Raw genomic sequence first — 19,840 nt, 5'->3', positions numbered from 1 at the left:
AGTGCATTTTAAGCACCACTAAAGGTCACATGGACGTGGGCCAAGCCATATGACCCACAGCATTGCTTTGCGCATTATACAAAAGGGTCAATTTACATCAGCTAAACATATAGCCCGAAAGATTAAATTAGGCAAATGTTGCCTGTGGTGTGGGAGATTTCTCCTGCCTCAGCTTTCTGTGTTATGGCTCGACTGCTGTAAAAGCTCACAGCATTTAAAGGCATGTGAAGCAGCACGGAGATATTTGCCAGCACTTATGCAGAAGTAACTGCTGTCCTTGTAATCAGGGAAGCTTACTAAGTTTGAATAACCATTTATCATACCATTAACTTTGTGCCCAATTTCATAAAGAGGAAAGCGGCATTATGAGGGGAACTCACTGCTGAATTAAAACTCAAACTGTTGTCCGTTGTTCATTTGCTACAGTACATAGGTTCCTGGTGACATTCAGCTAATGAATTTTCTTGATGATTAACTACCCGTTATATGTGGCCATTGTAATGGAAATGTATTAGTTCCTGTTACAAGTGAGGTGGTTGTGTCATTACTACAAGTGAGCTGGTTTTGTCTTTTTTTTTTTTTCTTCTCCTCCTCCTTTTCCTTTTATGAAGTCAAAGCAAAACAAAGCTTGGGAACATACCATTGAAATTCAACAAATTGCTGCAAAGAAAACACTGCTCTGTTGAGCAATAAAATGTATTTAGATGCAGCTTTTTCATTAGTTGTTGAATTAGTAGAAAAGTGGAATGTGGACATGGTTATAAAATAGCTTGCTATTCAGACTTTTTACATTTATTTTCATTATAATCGTAATTATACAGAGCACAATTCAGAAGTAATCAAAAAAAAAAAAAAAAAAAAAAAGACCATGAACACTCTGTAGCCATATTTCTCTAAGAACAGGTCTTATAATTAACTATAGATGTTTTCTTTCCTTTCCTTTGCCCAGTTTCAATGCAGTTCACATCCTGAGAGTGCTCTGCCGTTGCTTAAACTGCACTGACATCTTGTGGCACTGATTTAGTAGGATCCTAACACTAAAATAGCAAACCTTCATAAAACAAGCTATTCACCCTGCCTGTTTGCCTTTATGCAAGTGCTGTGTCCTTTCAACTGGTGCTTCTGGAGCTTATTTGTTTGCTTGCAATCAAGGAAGAGGCGTCTTCTATGTCTAAGGCAGTTTAGTGCATAAACACAGCAGCATATGTTTTAAAAATGCATTTACCATGTAAATCCAGGCATTAATACGATAGTACGACCACTCTGAAACACTAGCCAGGGAAATGAAGTTGCTGTAAGCCTGGTGTTTATCTGGCAAAAACTAAATGTTGGGAATTCATTGGCAGAACAAGATTTCATCCTATAAAACTGAACGTTGCCTGTGAAGTCTGTGGACTAAAAAGCCCGTGTGGGTGAGCAGGCACACTCACACACGTACAGAGCGAGAATACCATTAATTTCCTAGCTGGTGTTTTATCACCTTGGCAACAGCAAAGCTTTTAGAATAACTTCAGGCCTTTTCATGACTGAGAATGAAGACAAGATACTGGCAGCAATCATCAGCTGAATAAAGATCTCCCGGTAGAAGTCCATATAAAGAAAGGATTCTTCAGGAGCAAATTAGGCTCCTGAATTTAGCAAACTCCGAAGGACTTTATTTTTCTTCTTTTCCAAAGGAGAGGGCATAGTTTGTGCTGAGCCATTGGAGGTTGAGTGAAAAGCAAACCACAACGGTGTAAAAGGAAGGTTTCAAGGGAGGGTAACAGCAGCATGTTTTGGCTGTCATTGTATTCTTCCCCCACCGCGTCCTCCTAAATCCCATTAGTATTATCAGAGGTTATGTATTTATATCAAAAGAAACTACATCTGCTTGGGAGGCCAACAGGACATAAGCATATATTCAAACTCAAGCCGAAACAGAAGCTTCCATCACACTCATATTTGTTATCTATTGCTGTAGACCCTGAAAGTCTTGTGTATCTTTAGCTGCACAAGACCCTATTGAGATAGAGAAGCGTTATTACACGCATTTTACAGATGGGGAATAGAGGCAGAGGAAGATTAAGTTAGATGTCTAACAGGGCAGAAAAAGGATGTAGTGAAGTGAGGAATTTAAATGAAAGCATCCAAGCCCCAGGCTGGACTAAGGGAACTCGCCAGTCTCTGAATTAGCTATCGAATTGTTGTCCATTTCAGTTCTTTTCTCCCATTGATTCCTCATATAAGCTGTTAAATATATATGTTCAGACGTTTTGTTCTGTGGGGTTTGTCCAAATGCTGAAAAATGGACTCAAAAGGAATTGCCACTGAAGGATTAAGAAGAAAAAGAGGAGACATACTGACTAAAGCAAAACACAACAGCTTGATTTCTAAAAGCATTTGGCTTTGTGAAAAGAGCCTTTTTAAAATACGTTATCTGGCTTTTACTTAAAATCTTGCTCACGTCAACTATATTAGAACTTTTGTGCTAGTTTTCTAAGTCCTATAGAAATTCTGCTGTATTTCCATATGTACACGCAGAAAGCCTGTAATGATCAGTATGAAGCTTAATCAAACAATGACACTGAAATTTTACAAAAAAAAAAAAACCAAAATGTCAAATGTTGATTATTTGTGAAAGGGTCTCTTCCTCCCCTCAGCATAGGATATGCCTATACTGCTAAGCTAAGGAAAGTTAGAGTAGTTCAGTTATTTTGTGGATTTTTGCCATGAGTTGTTTTTAGTCTTGATTGGCTTTTTGCTTCCATTTTCCAGACAGAACAGCCAATGAAGGCATGCCTGAGCGTCTCTGAGAGCCAGCTTAATGGAGACCTGTGATATTTAATGCAGGATGAGCAATTTTCTAATACAGTGCACCCAAGCAGTTGATAAAGCAAATCTATTAGATGAAATGAGAATACGGAATCATTAGGATCTGTCTTATAAAACAAGATCTTCTATTAAATAAAAATCTTCTAGGCTGCCGAGAAGTGTGACTTTCCCAAGGATGAAAATACACAGATTCTGGGCAATATTTCAACAACGAAATGTGGAAAAAGTGCTAATCTTCATATATCGGTGTGTTGATTCCCAGGAACAAAGCGGTCACACACAGCGAGAACCTTCTGCCAACACACCTCTCAATATACCTTATATTTCCTCTCATTTTATACTCTAATGTTTCCATTCCTTTCTGCCACTATACTCTCTTTATCTCCCTCGTTTATTTTTACTTCACCTCTGACTTCCACTTGAGCAACTCACCAAATGGTAATAAGAAGCAATGAGCCAAAGGGGCACTATATAATCAGCTTTAACTGATTTAACTAAGGTAATAACATAATTTTAAGTTAATAACAGAAATGTTTTACTATTTACTTAACAGCTTTGACTGCTGCTGTATATTTAATGGTTTGATTGGACAGATGCAAAGTCCTGCATGTGGGAGAGGCTAGTGCCCCACAGCAGTATTGGTTGGGGATTGAGTGTAGCAGCTCTGCAGCGAAGGCTGTGGGGTCCTGGCGGATGGCAAGCTGAGCACGAGCCAGCCATGTGCCCTGGCAGTGAAGAGGGCTCCTGGGCTGAATAAGCAGGAGCAGACCCAGTAGATTCAGCAAAATGAAGGAAAGACATTCACAGATCGGAGCGAGTTCAGCAAAGGGCCTCTGAGATGATTGGGGCTGGAGCACTTGTCCTGCGAGGAGAGGCTGGAGGAGCTGGGCTTGTTCAGCCTGGAGAAGGGACAGCTTTGACAGCACCTAGCAGCAGCCCCCCAGGACCTGTGTGGAGGACATCAAGAAGAGCAGGGCTCTTCACAGCTGTGCCATGAGGGGCATGAGAAACCACAAGCATATGCTGAAACAGGAGAGGTTTCAACTAGATATAAGGAAACAATTTAACTGTGAGGATAAAAAAACTGGAAATGGTTGGCCAGAGGGGCTGTGGAATATCCATCCTTGGAGGTTTTCCAAACCCAAGTGGACTTAAGCAACCTGGTCCAAATTCAGTGTTGACTCTGCTTTGAGCAGGACATTGGACTAGAGACCTCCGAAGGTCCCTTCCAAACTGAATTACTTTACGGTTCTGTGGATCTAGGTAACTTTTACTGACCATTCATTAATTGCTTAAGATATCTATTATGCAATATCATTCAGTATCCACTTTTAACTGCTTATCAGTATTGTTAAACAGAAATCTGATGAATAATCCTAAAAAAAAAAAAAAAAAGAAATAACTGATGCTTTGGATAAGATTTACCAAAGTAACTGGACATTTCAGCACTAATTTGTAGCAAATTACAAGTTTTCAGAAAGCTGAGCCTTTCTAGAATGTAATGCCTTCTTATGGAACCGCAAATTGCTAACAAATTTAGAAAATGTAAGAACACATAGGCAATCCCCTAGTTATATTTATTTTCAGTAATTATTTGATCATATTCTAAAAGCAATTTTAAGCAATTTTAAAAATCAGAGAGAAAATTCATTCATTCCAGGCCTCCCATCTCTCTCTTTTCAGAACTATTTTCACCAGCAATAAGAGAAATATCCAAGCTATAAAAGCAGAGTGGTAAACTAATTACAAAGCTGTTCATGCAGAACAGATTTTAAGGGACTGTGATTTATTTATAGTTAGAGTTTTCTAAGTGAAGAGGTCTCTTTTGCAAGAAAACAGATGCTAAAAACCAAGAAGGTTGATTTTGCATCACAGAGCAACCCTAACCAACCTACTTAAGCTCATCTTGGGCCTTGGAAGCCTGTGTCCCTCGGTGTGCTTGAAGTAAATTCTTGGGAGAAAATTAAAATCTGTGTTGAGAGGAAACCTCATCTACTTTAGACTTCCATTGAGTTCGGAAATAAGTGAGATATTTTTTATCCTTCTGTATTGCATACAAAATTTTAACATATTTCAGACTTTCAACACATCTCCTTCTCCATCATACATATTTCACATAGACTTTCCTTTCTATGGTTAATTCTTAATTGCCCTGCACAGGCTGACTTCTCCTTTGTGTTGATTTAACATAATCCTACATTTATACCACTGCCACTCCCAATGAAACAGCTCCTGTGTAGTAATAAGCACCTTAAATTCAGCATCTCTCCGAATCCATCAGAATATATGACATTCTATTTTCAAAGTAAGATCTGAAATTATGTTATTAAATATATGGTACAGGATATATGCCATCTACCATTACACTACTTTAATAAAATTAATGGTATATAATAAAATTAATGGTATAAATATTTGTGGCTGCTACTGCCAAATAGCTTTAATTGCTATTCTAAGAGTGTTTCTGAGAGGTGTAAAGAAAGTCAGCGGAAGGTCATAGCAAGGTGAATGGACAAGCATTATGCTCCTTTCTCTCACTTTACTCCAATTAATATAATATTTCACATTTACAGATAAAGTAGCAGGGGAACCTAAGCTGTTTATGTAAAAACCCCATGTGTTGGGAACACAGACATTAGCATTTTTTTAGAGCTGTTTTCTAGTATTTTTCGCATTTTTCCCCATGTCTTGATTTTGTTCTCCTGCCAGTCAATCAGAAACTCATTCACGTTAGAAAGAGTTCAAGGCCACAGGCATCAGGAGTTGTGCTTTATTTGGTACTGCCTCAAAGACAAAGACTCAAAGCTCCAGAGATCTGATATCCTGAGGAAATGGTTCAAACATGTACAGTCATGTGTTACCGGAGAGACCTGTAACAACAAACTTCTATAAAAATTTTATCTTCCTCAGCTTGCCAGTTCAGTCTGGTATACTGCTGCCTATTGATTCTACATAAGTCTCATTTAACACATATGAATAAAATGAAGAAGGGTGGTTTTTGTTTCATTTTCTTTTGTTTTGTGAATGAGAATATCCATTCTTACCAAAATGTCATTCTGGAAGATAATGGATTTAACACCAAGAGCTGGATGCAAGAAGAAAGTCTACAAGGAACCACAAGGAACCTTGTTTACCATATGGATTTTAAAGATTTTCCTCATCACAGTGGCCACATCACTTCCATCAGAATCAAAAACGACTTCTAAAAACATGGGAGGATGCCAATGAATTTAATGGTAAAAATAGACTGGTTTTGCATGCATGTGTGCTTCTTGACTATTGTGAGGTTGTGGAGAAAGAAGCATAATTTCATGTTTATTTTTCCACAAAGGAGAATATTTTACATTACTATCACAAACTGAAAGTGTTCTGTGTTTGAAATTCTGTTTAAGTAGCACTCCTGAAACAACAGAAGTTTTACAGTGACACATAATTGCATCAATTATTTATATATGAATTACAGAACCTTTTCTTTCTTAATTATAACATGCAGTGGCTAGGGAGGTCATTTTGAAACTTACTGATAATACAGAAATTTTTGGTTGCCATGGCTTTTCTTTCTTTCTTTTTTTTTTTAAGAGATATTATGACTATTTCTCAAAATATTGCAGTCTGCAAGAGTCAGGCACACAATTTCACACAGGTAATGGCAATAGGCACCAGCCAAGCAAGAATCCAATTTGTAAAACCCTTCACTTTATCACAGCACCCTCGAAGGATGCTCTATGCAGTAACTCTGTGAGCCATCCATAATAAATGACCCAAAGGGAAAAGCGATTAATCATATTTGCAGTTGTTAGTTTAGCAAGGTGAAACACATTCTAGTGTAAGAAGTTTGCCTTACTGATACATATTTAGAGGCATGAGTACAGTGACCAAAGTAGATCGGCACAAAATTTAAAGATACGCAATTTGTTTCAAGAAACTTTTTTGTTAAAGGAAAGCCATGGAGACACTTTTAAAGCACAATCAAATCAAGCGTTGGAAAAGAGTGATCTCTTCTGGCACATACATGGACTGGTCATATGGTTGATATATGCAACAAGTGTAGGATCACACCAAACAGATGGCACACAAAACACTTCCTTTTTTGCTCTACTTCCCAAAGGAGAAAACAATTGACACACAAGATATGCCGTAACATATTGTCACAGTCTGCTCCGCATCTAGCTGTAACATTTCATAATACTGTTATTCTTGAAACAGGATGCTATAAAGCAGCCTTTTGTCTCAAAACTCTTTCCCTCCTCCACCAAATTTTCTTAGGCTTCTGGGTTTTTTTTGTCTTCTTATAGCAATTTGGTAATTTTGGCCAAAGTTCCTACTGCTGTCAGCTGAGGTAGCAGCAGATACTGTTTTGGCATGAATGTCATGGTCACTCTTTCCTAGCAACCTTTAGCAGTGTTTCATCACCGCTAGAATCTTGTACCATTGAAGCAGGACATGACGAAAAAATCTGGCCGTGCATTTACTTCCAAGTAATTATGAGACATATATGACACATTTGCAACTAGGCCTTTTATTAAATATAGTCACTGGAATTGATTAGAATGAAATTCCAGCACTGTGACAGTTGAAGCAACCTTTGCTTCACTTGCAACCACTTGTCTTCAGTGGGATCCAGACTTCACCTGCTATTTCTGGATATTTAGTATAACTCCGTTATTCAGAGAAAGTGGTGGAGGGCAGATAGTATTGATTTTGTTTCTAATCTAGCATGAGTAAAATGGGTGACTCAGTAACTGTATTCATGGGCACTTAATACTCCATGTATTATAGAAGATGGGTTTAATCATCTGATGAGACGAGCTTCTGCCAAAGTTCCCATGAACAGCTAAGAGAAACCAAATGTTGATTTTCCCTTCCCAAGGCTATCATTTAATATATCTGACCCTATTAGATGATCTCCTGGAGAGCCTGGACATGCCTGTAGTTGTCAAGAAAAGTAGCCCTCAAAAGCAAGAGATATAGAAATACTGGAAGAAACATAGACATGGACAGAAATGAAAGTGTGGCATTGTTCACTAGAAATGTTTTAAAAAATGGTTCTAATTTGTAATAAATTTTCATTCTTTTATTGAAATGAGCTTCCCAAAGGAATCTTCAAAAAAAACAAAAACGCAAATCTCTATATTAAAAAAATAAAATAAAATAAGATGTAATCTGCAGGAAAACAATGATTTTATTACAAATAAAATTTTCAACCAGACCTATAAGGTCAACTTTTTACCTCATAAGTCTGGAAAACTAGTCTAAATTTTCTGATTCATGGCTAAAAAAATGATGTTTTATTTGGGCTGCTGGAAACTAGAAGTTTCCAGAACTGGTTATGTAAAATATCAACAATTTCTGTCTCCCATATATAGTTCTTTCCATATACTACCCGGTTACTATATGGATTGTTAAAAGCACCCCACAAGCATGTTTAGTAAATTGTATTGTGTCTCTAGACTCTTTTAGAACTGCACATTTTTTATATATTTTATTAAAAAGCAGATATCATGATCCTTTCAGTCTCCATTTCCTTACAGTCAAGCATTGCTTCCCACGTACTTTGAGACACTGTATTTTACTAAAGTCTATCGAATACTTCAATTTATATTCCCACCTCACTGGAATGTAATGTCGTTTCTCTTTATTATCTGTGCTGGTCTCACTGCACCATGATATTATTATAATAATTATTATTATTAATCCTTTCATCATGTTACAGTAATACATGATACATCAAAGTCCTCTGTTGCCAGAATCTGTAATTGTTGCTTCCTAAAATGCTGTCTTTTACCTCTGATAAAAATCCTGCATTAAATTTTCTTGCAGTAATATCCTCTAAACCATTAGTTTGACTGAAGAGAGCTACAAATGGCCAATGAAGGAATTTTTTTCTTTCTTAATCTAAATCATCAATCCCTTATCTGTAAATAAACAGCTTTTCTACTTCCATTGCAACTCTGTTTAAAGTGTGACAAATACACAGGATAAAAACTGTCTGGAATTATTTTTCCTTATATTAAAACACTTTTGAGTATACGATGATGTTATTTTTTAAATTGATAACTTTGTCCCTTTCAGTGAAAAGGACAGATTTTTTTGGACTAAAACACTGGCAAGAGGATTTCAAGATATGGCCTATATGATCTTAGTTGTAGCATTTATTCTCAGAGGGTTCCCCCCGCACCCCCAAATATAAAATGGAGATGAAAATGTGTTGTTTTCCCCAAGTTTTGTCTGATTTATCTAATCAGATTATGAAGTCTTTGCAAGTTAGAGCTCATTATTATGTCTATGTATTTTAGGCCTGTCATCTGTATTGGGACCCTTACAGGTTGTCTTGATAGAAGTATATGGTATTAATAATACAAAGACACAGAGAAAATGCATCATCACCTAAAACACAGCATATAACAGTGAAATTGATGCAGTTTAATCATTATCTAGCTAGCATCTGTAGAAATTCTTGATTAAAGTCAATTAATAGAAATGGTAATCTTGTATGCCTTTCATGCCATTAGAGCAAAGTCAGCATAACCAAGGAATAAATTTTAATAATTTTAAAAATAATACATATCGAAAGTCATTGGAAATAGGATTAAGACATGACTGAAGAACATTGAAACAGCTGTATAAACTTCAAGTTTAAAATTCTTGCCTGTGCTTTCAAGGTCCTGAATAAATTATTCAGCTTATTAAAGAGAAGGTTGAGAGGTGACTTGATCACTTTGTTGAAGTACTTACATAAATAATGATATCTATTTCGGGGGACTTTGCCTGACAACTGCCTAACATAACTACTGGCTAGAAATTGGAAAGATTCAACTTTGAGCTAAAATAGTAAAGTTTCTTGGAAGAAGAGAACTAAAATATTAGAACATCCCCCAAAAAGGGCCCATTTACTAAGTCTAATTTTAGGCACTTAACTGATGCACCCTAAGACAGAATCCTACTCATCCTAGTTCCTTTCTACAAATAATCAAAGACAAATGTTACACGTATCTACAAAAAAAGAGTTGAAAAGACAATGCACTAGAGAACTACAGGCTGTTCAGCTTCACTGCAGTCCCTGGGAAAATCATGCAGTGAGTCCTCTTGGAACACGTTTCTGGGTACATGAGGAAGCAAAACGTGATCAGGACTAGTCCGTATGGATTTGCCAAGGATAAATCATACCTGACCAGTCTGACTGCCTTCTATGATAAAATGACTAGATCCGTGGATGAGGGGAGAGCAGTGGATGTCATTTACCTCAACATTAGCAGGGCTTTGAACCCTGTCTCCCTCAGTGTTCTTGTATCTGTCTTGGGACATTGTGGTCTGGATAGGTGGACAACCAGGTGGGTAAAAAAAATGGTTGGATGATCAGGCTTAGAGGGTTGGGGTTCATGGGTCAGATTCTACCTGGAAGCCATTAACAAGTAGAGTAGCAGAGAGGTCTACCCTGGGACCTGTCCAGTTCAACATGGAAAGGAAGAACCCCTGGCAGCAAAGACGGCCTACAGCAACCTAAGCTGTATGATTGGGAGCAGAGCCAGTAGATCCAAGGAATTATGCCCTTCTAGTTGGCACTCATTAGATATACATTTAGATATTGCATCCAATTTAAGCCCCCAGGTTCAGGAAGTAAATTGATAAACGGGAGCGAGTTCAGCAGAGGGCCACTAGGATGGTCAGGGGCTGGAGCACTTGCCCTGCAAGGAGAGGTTGGGGGAGCTGGGCTTGTTCAGCCTGGAGAATGAACAGCTTTGAGGGCACACAACAACAGCTCCCCCCCATCGCACCCCCTTCCCTTCAGACTGAATGTAAGGAAAAACTTTGACTCGATGATAGTCAAGCAGTGGAGCCCATTGCCCATGAGTCTCCACCCTTAGAGGCTTTCCAGTCCCAACTGTACAAAGCCCCAAGCAACTGATTTGTTCAGAGTTGACCCTGCTTCAACCAGGAGGTTGGACTGGAGGACTCCTGAGGTCCCTTCCAACCTGAGCTATCCTGTGGTGCTACGAAGGCCTATCTACAAGTGAATTCAGACCTAATATGGGCTGAATCACCTTCTCCAATGTCTGTAAAGGTAGTGACAAGACTCACAGTTTAAGGCAACTCAATTTAGTGCCTAAAATTAAGTGGGATGTATCCAGGCAAACCAAGGCAGCACAGTTACCATCACTGAGAGTCCCTAAGAACAGACTACGATATGTTATGCTTTTCTCCAGTTTCTAGGACAATTATTGCAGTTTATGAGAGATGAGGATCTTGAGTGCTCATTCTGGACTTTGTAAGTATGACTCCATTTGTGCATGCCCAAATATGGACCAGAACTTTTGGTGTTACTTTCAAAAAACTGATGCTACTCACAGCATGGTATTAGTTCAGATCTTGCAGGATAGAACCTGGTCAAAAGGGAAGACTCAAGGATAGGCCAGTGAAAAAAAAATTCTCTTTCTCAGATTTATTTCCTTGTTGGAATTGTAACAGCATGTGTTAAACAATTTTAATTAAAGATAGAATATAAATTATCATCTCCAGAATTATATTTTCCAATATCTTCTTGCTTTTTTTTTTTCCAGACAAACATGAAAGAGTTTGAAGAGAGAATACTAGGGAAAAAAGAAAACTTATTATCAAAACATCTTCAGGGCCTATCATTTCAGTTTAGCTTTATTCTTTCATAACACAGGACTATCATACTAGATTAGCATTCATCGTCATAAACACTGTATGAACTGTACCACAATTACCTTATTACATGAGCATCACAAGGCCTGTTGGTGCCTCAAGGAAGAGTCCTTTCTGCTGTGTCATTGTGCCTTATCATAAATTATACTCATTAACGGTATATGAATAATGCTGTCTTGCAGTGATGCCAAAAGACCTAGATGATTTTGTTTTATTTAAAACCTATGTGGAAATCTCTCTCCTGCTGGACATCCAAAGTCTTAATGAATCATATTAACTGGTTTGGTTTTTTTTTACCCTGTAGATGTTCTTAACTCTGATGCTCGCTTTACAGGCACTTTTCTAACAAATCAGGTGCATAAGTCCTGTGAAAAGTCCTGGTCATGTAATTGAAGGTGCAGCAGCAGGGCAACAGGACTTGGGATACTGGATTAGGACTCTGGAGTTTTGAGATCTTTCTTCTAGCTCCTATTCTATTAATTTCATGAAAGTTGTTTCTTTTTCCTTCGTTCCCACTAGTCCTCCCACTCTTTGGAGAATTAATTACTTAATGAGACATTGGACCCTAATTTCAGGTAGGACTTCTGTAATACAACATTATGTGCTCCTGATTTACAGCTTCTTATACAACAGCCTGCTGGGGGTGGGGGCAAGGCAGAGACAGGATTTCCAAATATTAAATACATATTTATTGCAAAGGGAAAAGTCTTATGTTAGAGATTCAGATATAGTGATCAGCCTATATAAATCTAAACTAATATGCAAAACAGATTAGACAAAGACTGTGTAGCTTTTTTTTTTCCTGGACTTCATCGTACATACTGAGTTCTGAAAACAGAACTACAGCTTAATTTAAATTTCTTTGTATTTTCTTCATATTATGACAATTTTTCTTTGTATATTTTCCCATTATAACATTAAATTCCTATCTCAAATTAAATATACTCACAGTAAACAGCAGAGTTTAATTAGCTGTTATATATAATATTATTAGACTGGATTCTTGCTGATAACTCCAGAAACATTAAAGTGTTTGCATGTATATTTTAAGTTCTTTACTGAATCTAAAAGAGGCATTTATAAAACACTAGGCATCAAATATCTCTCATATTAGAATGGATTCTGGACAAGATCTCAGTCATCTAGAGTGATATTCAGCCAGATACCTTTTCTGATTCAACAATATTTGGAGAGACCAGACTTGTCTGCAAAAATTCTGTCAAATAGGATTTTGCAGGTTGGCTAAAAAGGTACAAAATATGGGTTATTTGACATCTTCCCCAAGGCACAGAAAGCAATAATTAAAGTTCTGGAACCTTTACCCCCAATGCCACACCCATTATCCACCTTGTCAAATTGAGGTGGAAAGGGCCCATCTTGGGCTATTTGTGATGACTATATCCATGGCAGGACATGGCATGTGCAGAGCCAAAACCTCAGGTAATTTTGTCCCAGAACTTATTGTGACATTTTAGTAGAGAGTCACTTTATCCAAATGGCATTTGCATCTATGCATGCAACTATGCTTGCTGCTTTATCCTTGCTGCTTTAAGTAGTAGAAATGAGTACATCAGCTAATTTCAGTATTCTCTTTAGCAAAGTATATTATTCCATTTTACACTGTAAATACTATTTCATATATATTCACCAATGGAATTTTGCTATTTCTTTTCATTGGGAAGACTCAGCATTTGTCAGCTACATGTTTTGCATCAAATGCCACTAACAAGGATCCATCTTTTCACTAGTGATTGTGGATTTGACTAAGCAGCAGCAGAATATAAATTCTATTTCCACTGCTAGCATAGGTTTTCAAATGCACATACGACATTAATCATGTCGCTTCTGAGTTGTCATTGATTTATTATAGAATTTTCCTTCTTGGATGTACTGTGTAGAGTATTCAACTGATTCATAAAGTCACTGTGAATATGAGAAAGTCGTGTGACATCACACTGACTTGGTGCTTCTTTACCATTGCACTTTTAGGAAGTTAAACTAACATGTTTCATCATCATTCCTAAACTACCTTGGATCCCTCATACGTCCTGATGACAGATGTTTTATAGATGTATAAGAAAATTACTTAATTGCATTTACAAACAAAATTTCTGTGGATGTATCTTACTTTAACAAATAGCAAGTTTTGGTGGCAAAAGCACTTCAAAGTCAGTTGTGATAACTATAATCCTATCTATTTTTTGACCCCATACCTTATTTGAAAAGTTAATAGCTGTTATAGGGAATGTTAGTAGAGTTTATGGTAGTTATAACAAAGATGGAGCCAGATTCGACACAGAGATGTGCAGTGAAATGGAAAGAGTCAGTGTTCATAAGTTGAAGGAAAAGAAATTTCAGCTTTATATAAGGAAAAGAATCTTCACAATGAGAGTGATCAAACACTGAAAAGGGTTGCCCAGAATATCTCCCAGTCCATCCTTGAAGATGCTCAAAACTCTCCTAGACAAGACGCTGAGCAACCTGATCTGCCTTTGATGTTAGTCCTGCATTGAGTAAGGTGTTGAACCAGTCGGCCTTCAGAAGTCGCACCTAATTTTTGAAACCAAACGCCCAAGTTTCTGTTTCCTCATCCTGGAATTACTTATCCCAAAATAATTTACCATTCTGAACTTCTAGCAATTCCAGCTGTTCAAGACATTTACTGAAGGGCCAAAGCCTTAACAAATGTCTTGTAAGCTTTAGCAATAGAAAACAGAAAGGGATGGAGATGTAGAATATACTTTAGTGGACAACAATAACTTAAAAACAAACAGAACACTGAACTTGGACAATCTAGAAGACAATATCAGAAAGCTAGAACTGATCAAGTTCAAAAAAGTAATTATCTGTCTTTCTGAAAGATAACCCAGAAGGCTATAGAAGTCCTAAATCTCCCAGTAAAATACTTTACAATCTCAGTGTTTCCTTATCATGTGAATATTTTCTAATGTTTTAAGTTGAAGTACTATCAGTAATGTATGCTAGCTAATAACTCCAGAAACATTAAAGCATTTACATTTCCATTTTAAGTTCATTACAGAATAGATGTATTCTGTAAAGTGATGTATCAGAAACATAACTTTTACTTTTTTTCAGCTTACATACAGTGAACTGCTGTGGTATGATATTCAAAATTGCTTTACAGAGGTTAAGCCATCTGAAGAAAACACCATCACTAACCCGCTCATGAGCAAAAATATACAATTTTTGAAAATCAGTCTATTCAGAGAGAGACAATGCAAATTTCTGTTCCAGTGTAGACTTAAAAATGACTTTAAAAAAAGATGTAGAAAGCTGGAGAGAAGGATTTCCATTTTTAAGATGGGAACTTGGGGAAACTGAAAGCATTATGAATACACTGACATGATTAAAAAGAGCAGATCGCCGTGTCGTGTTTATGAGCTGTTCTAAGAGAATAAAATGCTCAGATTCCTCCTGCTCATCTGAGGCGTCAGTGAGGAGGAAGACACAACTCCAGCAAGCAATTCACATCATAGGAGGAATGAATTGCCCTCTGGAGATGCTTCTCTAGCCCCACTAGCTAAAAATAGAGCTTGCTCCTCACTTAGGATTCCCCTCTTAGGGGAAATGAGTCCAGGATTAACTATAGCTACAGCTATTTCTAGTTCAAGATGTGAAATAAGCAATGCGAGCGCAAAGCAACTTTAGAAATACCAACGTGATAAAAGCTGAAATGGTTACCTAGTTACACGCAAATTATTGGTAAAAGCCCTACAACATTACTGACCACAATTATAGCATTAAAATCGCTTGAACACAGCTATGCCAGAGTTTTGTGACACAGGGAGCACTGGAACTTGGACCTGAACCTTCACCTAAGTTCATAACTATGGCTACATCCTCAGCAGTAAATGCAGAGGACCAAGGGCCATTCTCTGATACGGAGGGCAAGCCACACGGCCCACCTGCGAGCCGTCCAGCCAAACTCTTTCCTCAGACAAAACCGGGTGATTTCCACCATCCTGAGAGCAGTTCTTGGTTTGTCCTGTTCCTCAGACCACATAGGACATTGCATGGGGGAGCACGGTGGAGGTAACACCGAAACACATGCCACAGCTCAGGCTCTTTTTAGCTCGGTCGTACAGATGTACCACGAAATCCAGCGTGACGACAAGTGCCTGCGTAGAAGTTGCAGAGCTGATGTGACACACTGCCATAGATTTCTCTAAATTATGCTGGACGAGATCAGGATTAAGAGAGTAGACCTGTGGCTTTTAGCCTTGAACACCTGCCAAATCAGATCTTATACACTATTCAACTAGGCAGCAAGACAAAAGGCTGAGGGTTTTTACATAAACACTACTTTTTCAAAGGAGATTTCTTATACCAATTTTGACAATATTTGCTGTTTCTTCTTAAAGTCTTTTGTAAGCTGTTTTCCAGGGGAATAGATTCCTAGTATAAAGGCATAGCAGCTGTACCGGGACCCGGCACCAGGCTATAAAGTGGAGGTGAACATAATGTAGCCTGGAGAGACATAGACCAAGCCAATAATACTACATTATCCACTGCTTGATTTGATTTCTGGTCAGCAGCATGATTTCCCCAAAATGAACTGTGACATTTCCTACAGCTGCCTCCTCAGCATATAAATTAGGATTCTGCTAACCTTGGACTGCCAGGAGGGGAAATGTTTGCATACTCTAGCTCTGAACACAATGTAAGAAAAAATATCCAATTCAGCTGCGTGATACATTATGACAAAATGATTCCCTTTTAGGAAAACAGAATGAATAAGGCATATAAAAATGCATGGCAAGGATCCATTCTCATTATCATTCAATAATTTGATATAAACAGAGTGCATTTTCAATATGATTTTAAGCTTGTAATCTTGTTTTGTACAGATGCAGAACTTAATAGAAAAAAAGGTTAAAAACAGTATCTTCCTGATGGCATTTGGGGTATGTGTTTTAATAGTGCCACCTGTTTTTGCTTCCTTTTCACTTAATTTTTTATATGCATATAATTTTATTCCCTTGATTTGGTTGACTGGCTTTGTCAATCATTTCACTAGAAAAACAGTTCTAAATATACCAATAAAACAATAGAAAAATTCAAATAAAAATGCTCCCCAGTTGGGGCAATTTCATCGAATTAGATCTATGTTGTTTATATAGCATTGCACCTGTTTTGTTGCTCTGACATTGACTTAGTATAAAGTGTATTTTCACACTAAAGTCACATAATGGCATACTATGCAAATATTTTGTCAAGGATCAATAAGCAGGCTGATTTGATGTTCTCTTCTTATATAGTACGTTAAACTTTTTCGAATTAACATCTTGGGATAACAGCAATAAATGTTCTCATACAGAATCACTAGCAACTTAAAATAGCTATTTCTTTATCCAAGTATGTCAATGTACAGTATTGTATATTAAACTGCAGAAACATCTTGGTAAAAACCTTAACCGTTTCTCATTTATATTGTTAATTACTTAATTTCCTAGATTTTTTTTTTCTTGTCATTTCTCTGGAAGAACAAGAAAGAGAACTTCTTGACAGTCTATATTGTACTTGTCATTACAGCAACATACGGCAAGACACAGAAGAAGACAATATAGTGATAAATGGCTAAATTCCTCAGTGATGACTCCTGTAGAAGATTTCTACTGGAAATAATAGGAATGGTTTCAGTATAATAAATAAATAAATTAACACTCAGCACATTTCATGTCAGATTTACAACAGAATGATCCAGCTACCACTGAAGCTGACAAAAAGCTTTCCTATGACTCAGATGGAAGAGAGCCTGGCCCTGAAAGACACCTTGATGGTTCAACAGAATCTTATAGAAAAAATTGGATTTGAAATTCTGCGTATGTACTCCAGCACTGACACCACATAAATTTCTGCAAGTATCGAGCATGAGTTTGGGGAATGACGGATGAACTGCACTGCTGTGAGGAGTTACACAGCCTCATTGCAAAAATGTCCAGAGACGTTCAATTGACCTAAAACCTAGCTATGTCGCAAAGGAAGAATATAACAGAGAAACCATTGTGGATGCACATCTGCAAGAGCAAATATCTGTTTCTGAAACCATTGAGTGTCATGCTAAGGATAGTGTTAAAAGAATAATCCAAGAAAAGCAAACGTTTAAACAAAGCAAGCTGAAAATATTAAACTATACTAATTAAAAACAAAAGGACTTACCAATCTTCCGTTAATTTTTAAACACTTGTTTTCTCAATGATTGGAACCTGGGGAAAGAAGAAGCAAAGGGATTTGTCTCAGTTGCTTTATGCAGCAAGGTAGGAGTCCGATGGGAGGTCTAGTGAGTCAAAGGTGCGGCACCTCCTGTAAATCAGAGCAGCTTCTTCGCCCTTCGTGCTGACACAGATTTGCACCAGGAGAGTACCTGATCACCAGTATCACTGCAGATTGTGACATTATAATAGTTTATAAACTATTAGAAAATACATTAAATGACATTATTAAATACACTGAATTAGATTTCTTAACTTCCTATGAGGTATCATATTTATTGTTAAGTGATTTCCTATAATCATAGGACTTGTGGGGCAAATCAGGCATTTGGATTCAAGTTCTGTTCTTCAGTAAGTCCTCGATTTGGCATAACTCCTACCTTTCATTATATTTTACGAAAGATATTAAACATGGTTACTCTTGCAGTCTTGTTTTTTATTGGGCAGTTCAACAGAACTACCATTAATGTAAATAGCACTTGAATTTGTCCCTTGCTACCATAACTGAAACACACTGGCATGTAGAAAGAGAAATCTAATCCTTAACTTTCATACATGCATATTATTGTATAAACACATAAATATGAATATATTTGCCATATATGGACTAAAATATGGACAGTCACCCTGAACAAAGAAAAGTCCAAAAATATGATAACTTCTGACTTAAAGCTTAACTTACACATTTATAAATTAATTGAAAATGGAGATCTGAGTGGAAACTGTTGAGCATATTTTATTTAGAATTTTCCATGCAGAAATCAATTACTAATCAACTCAGGGATTAAAGAGCGAAAGCTACCAGACTGCTACAGAAATTCAGAATAAAATTCCCACTGACTTTAACAAATGAAGACCTACGTCCTATTTTGGGGAAGATAAAGCAATATTTAAACTGTGCGTTCTTTAGGAGGAAAAATACTTTTGCTGTAGATAGAATTTTACCAGAATTAAGACAGTGTTTACACTATTTTAAAAAATGCGATAATGTATTGAGCAATCACAAAACATTAAATCTAGATTTTTAAGTCTCTTCTGGAACATGGCACTTTTGGTCGTAATATAATTATGACCAAATAATAGTGAGCAATTATAAAAGCACAGTGAAAATTCTTGACTCACGGGATATATGCAAAATACTAGGTCTAAACTCTCAGACCCATCTCTACAGGTCTCATACAATGGTCAGCAAAGTTGATGCGAGACCTTTAATTCTGTTTATTGGAAGATGAATTATAATAATGAAGATACATCACAGTCCAAGAAGTGGTGGGCATTACTAGTGTAGAGAGATCCCAGAGAGAATCAGGCTGCTTCTCTATTTTCTCAGAAGATCTTCTATTCAAAAACTGATCGGTTTAATGAAAATTGATGTGCGAGATAAGAAATCGCAGCTAAAGTCAACATGGCTTTAGGCTGCGCTGAAATATTCAGATTAACCGAAACAAAATTAATGATGCCAATGCCAATTCTAAAAGTTATCTAACCAAAATGTCTATTTGCAAATGCAGTGGTCAAATAAGCTTCTTCAAACCTCTTATTTCAGTGTAAAGGCTTTTAAACAAGAAGATGAAATATTCTATAGACGGGGGTTAAGCAGCTGTCTCTAAAATCATTATGGTACTTTAAATAGTAACAACAGTAAAATATGGCACTCCACACAGTGTAATCTCAGCTCTGTTTTCCTTTAATAGCACTCACTGCATCAGGCCAGTACTCTGCGTAGAGAGGCTTAATACCTTATCTGAAGAAATCCCACTCAGTCTCCTTTGCAAGCAGATAATGACAGGAAACATCCTTAACAGCATTAGTCATTCACAAACACTAGTAAGTACTATGGGATTTTATTCCAACATCATTTTATGCTTCTCTGGTTCAGAACTTTAATGAATTAGATTGCATTTCTACTAGAAGGCTCTATGGGATAAGAATGTCAAATAAATATCTACTAAAATTGCATGTTTTTAAGCTTTTACAAATTCTTTCCCTCCAACAAGCTGATCACATCATAAAGACAGAGAGATAAACATCACAAAGTCATGTAAATGATGAGTGTTTCTGGCTATTTACCAAGCCAGTGAGTGCTAAACTTTGATTAATAGTTACTAGTGGTGGCATGCTTTAATCAG

At 37.1% G+C, this 19,840-nt stretch overlaps 1 long non-coding RNA gene across 1 annotated transcript in view; it reads right to left on the bottom strand.

The window, feature by feature from the left end:
- The window catches only part of LOC135330626 (uncharacterized), a 546,609-nt gene that overhangs the window by 309,631 nt on the left and 217,138 nt on the right, over nt 1-19,840 (bottom strand). Inside the window, exon 2 of the long non-coding RNA XR_010392610.1 lies at nt 17,659-17,705. This is a non-coding gene — a long non-coding RNA (uncharacterized LOC135330626). The remainder of the gene's footprint in view (nt 1-17,658; nt 17,706-19,840) is intronic.

The sequence above is a fragment of the Dromaius novaehollandiae genome, chromosome 1, assembly GCF_036370855.1.
Source record: "Dromaius novaehollandiae isolate bDroNov1 chromosome 1, bDroNov1.hap1, whole genome shotgun sequence".
Classification (NCBI taxonomy): Eukaryota; Metazoa; Chordata; class Aves; order Casuariiformes; family Dromaiidae; genus Dromaius; species Dromaius novaehollandiae.
Note: the sequence above shows the minus strand (reverse complement) of the source record. Positions and strands in the feature narration are given on the sequence as shown.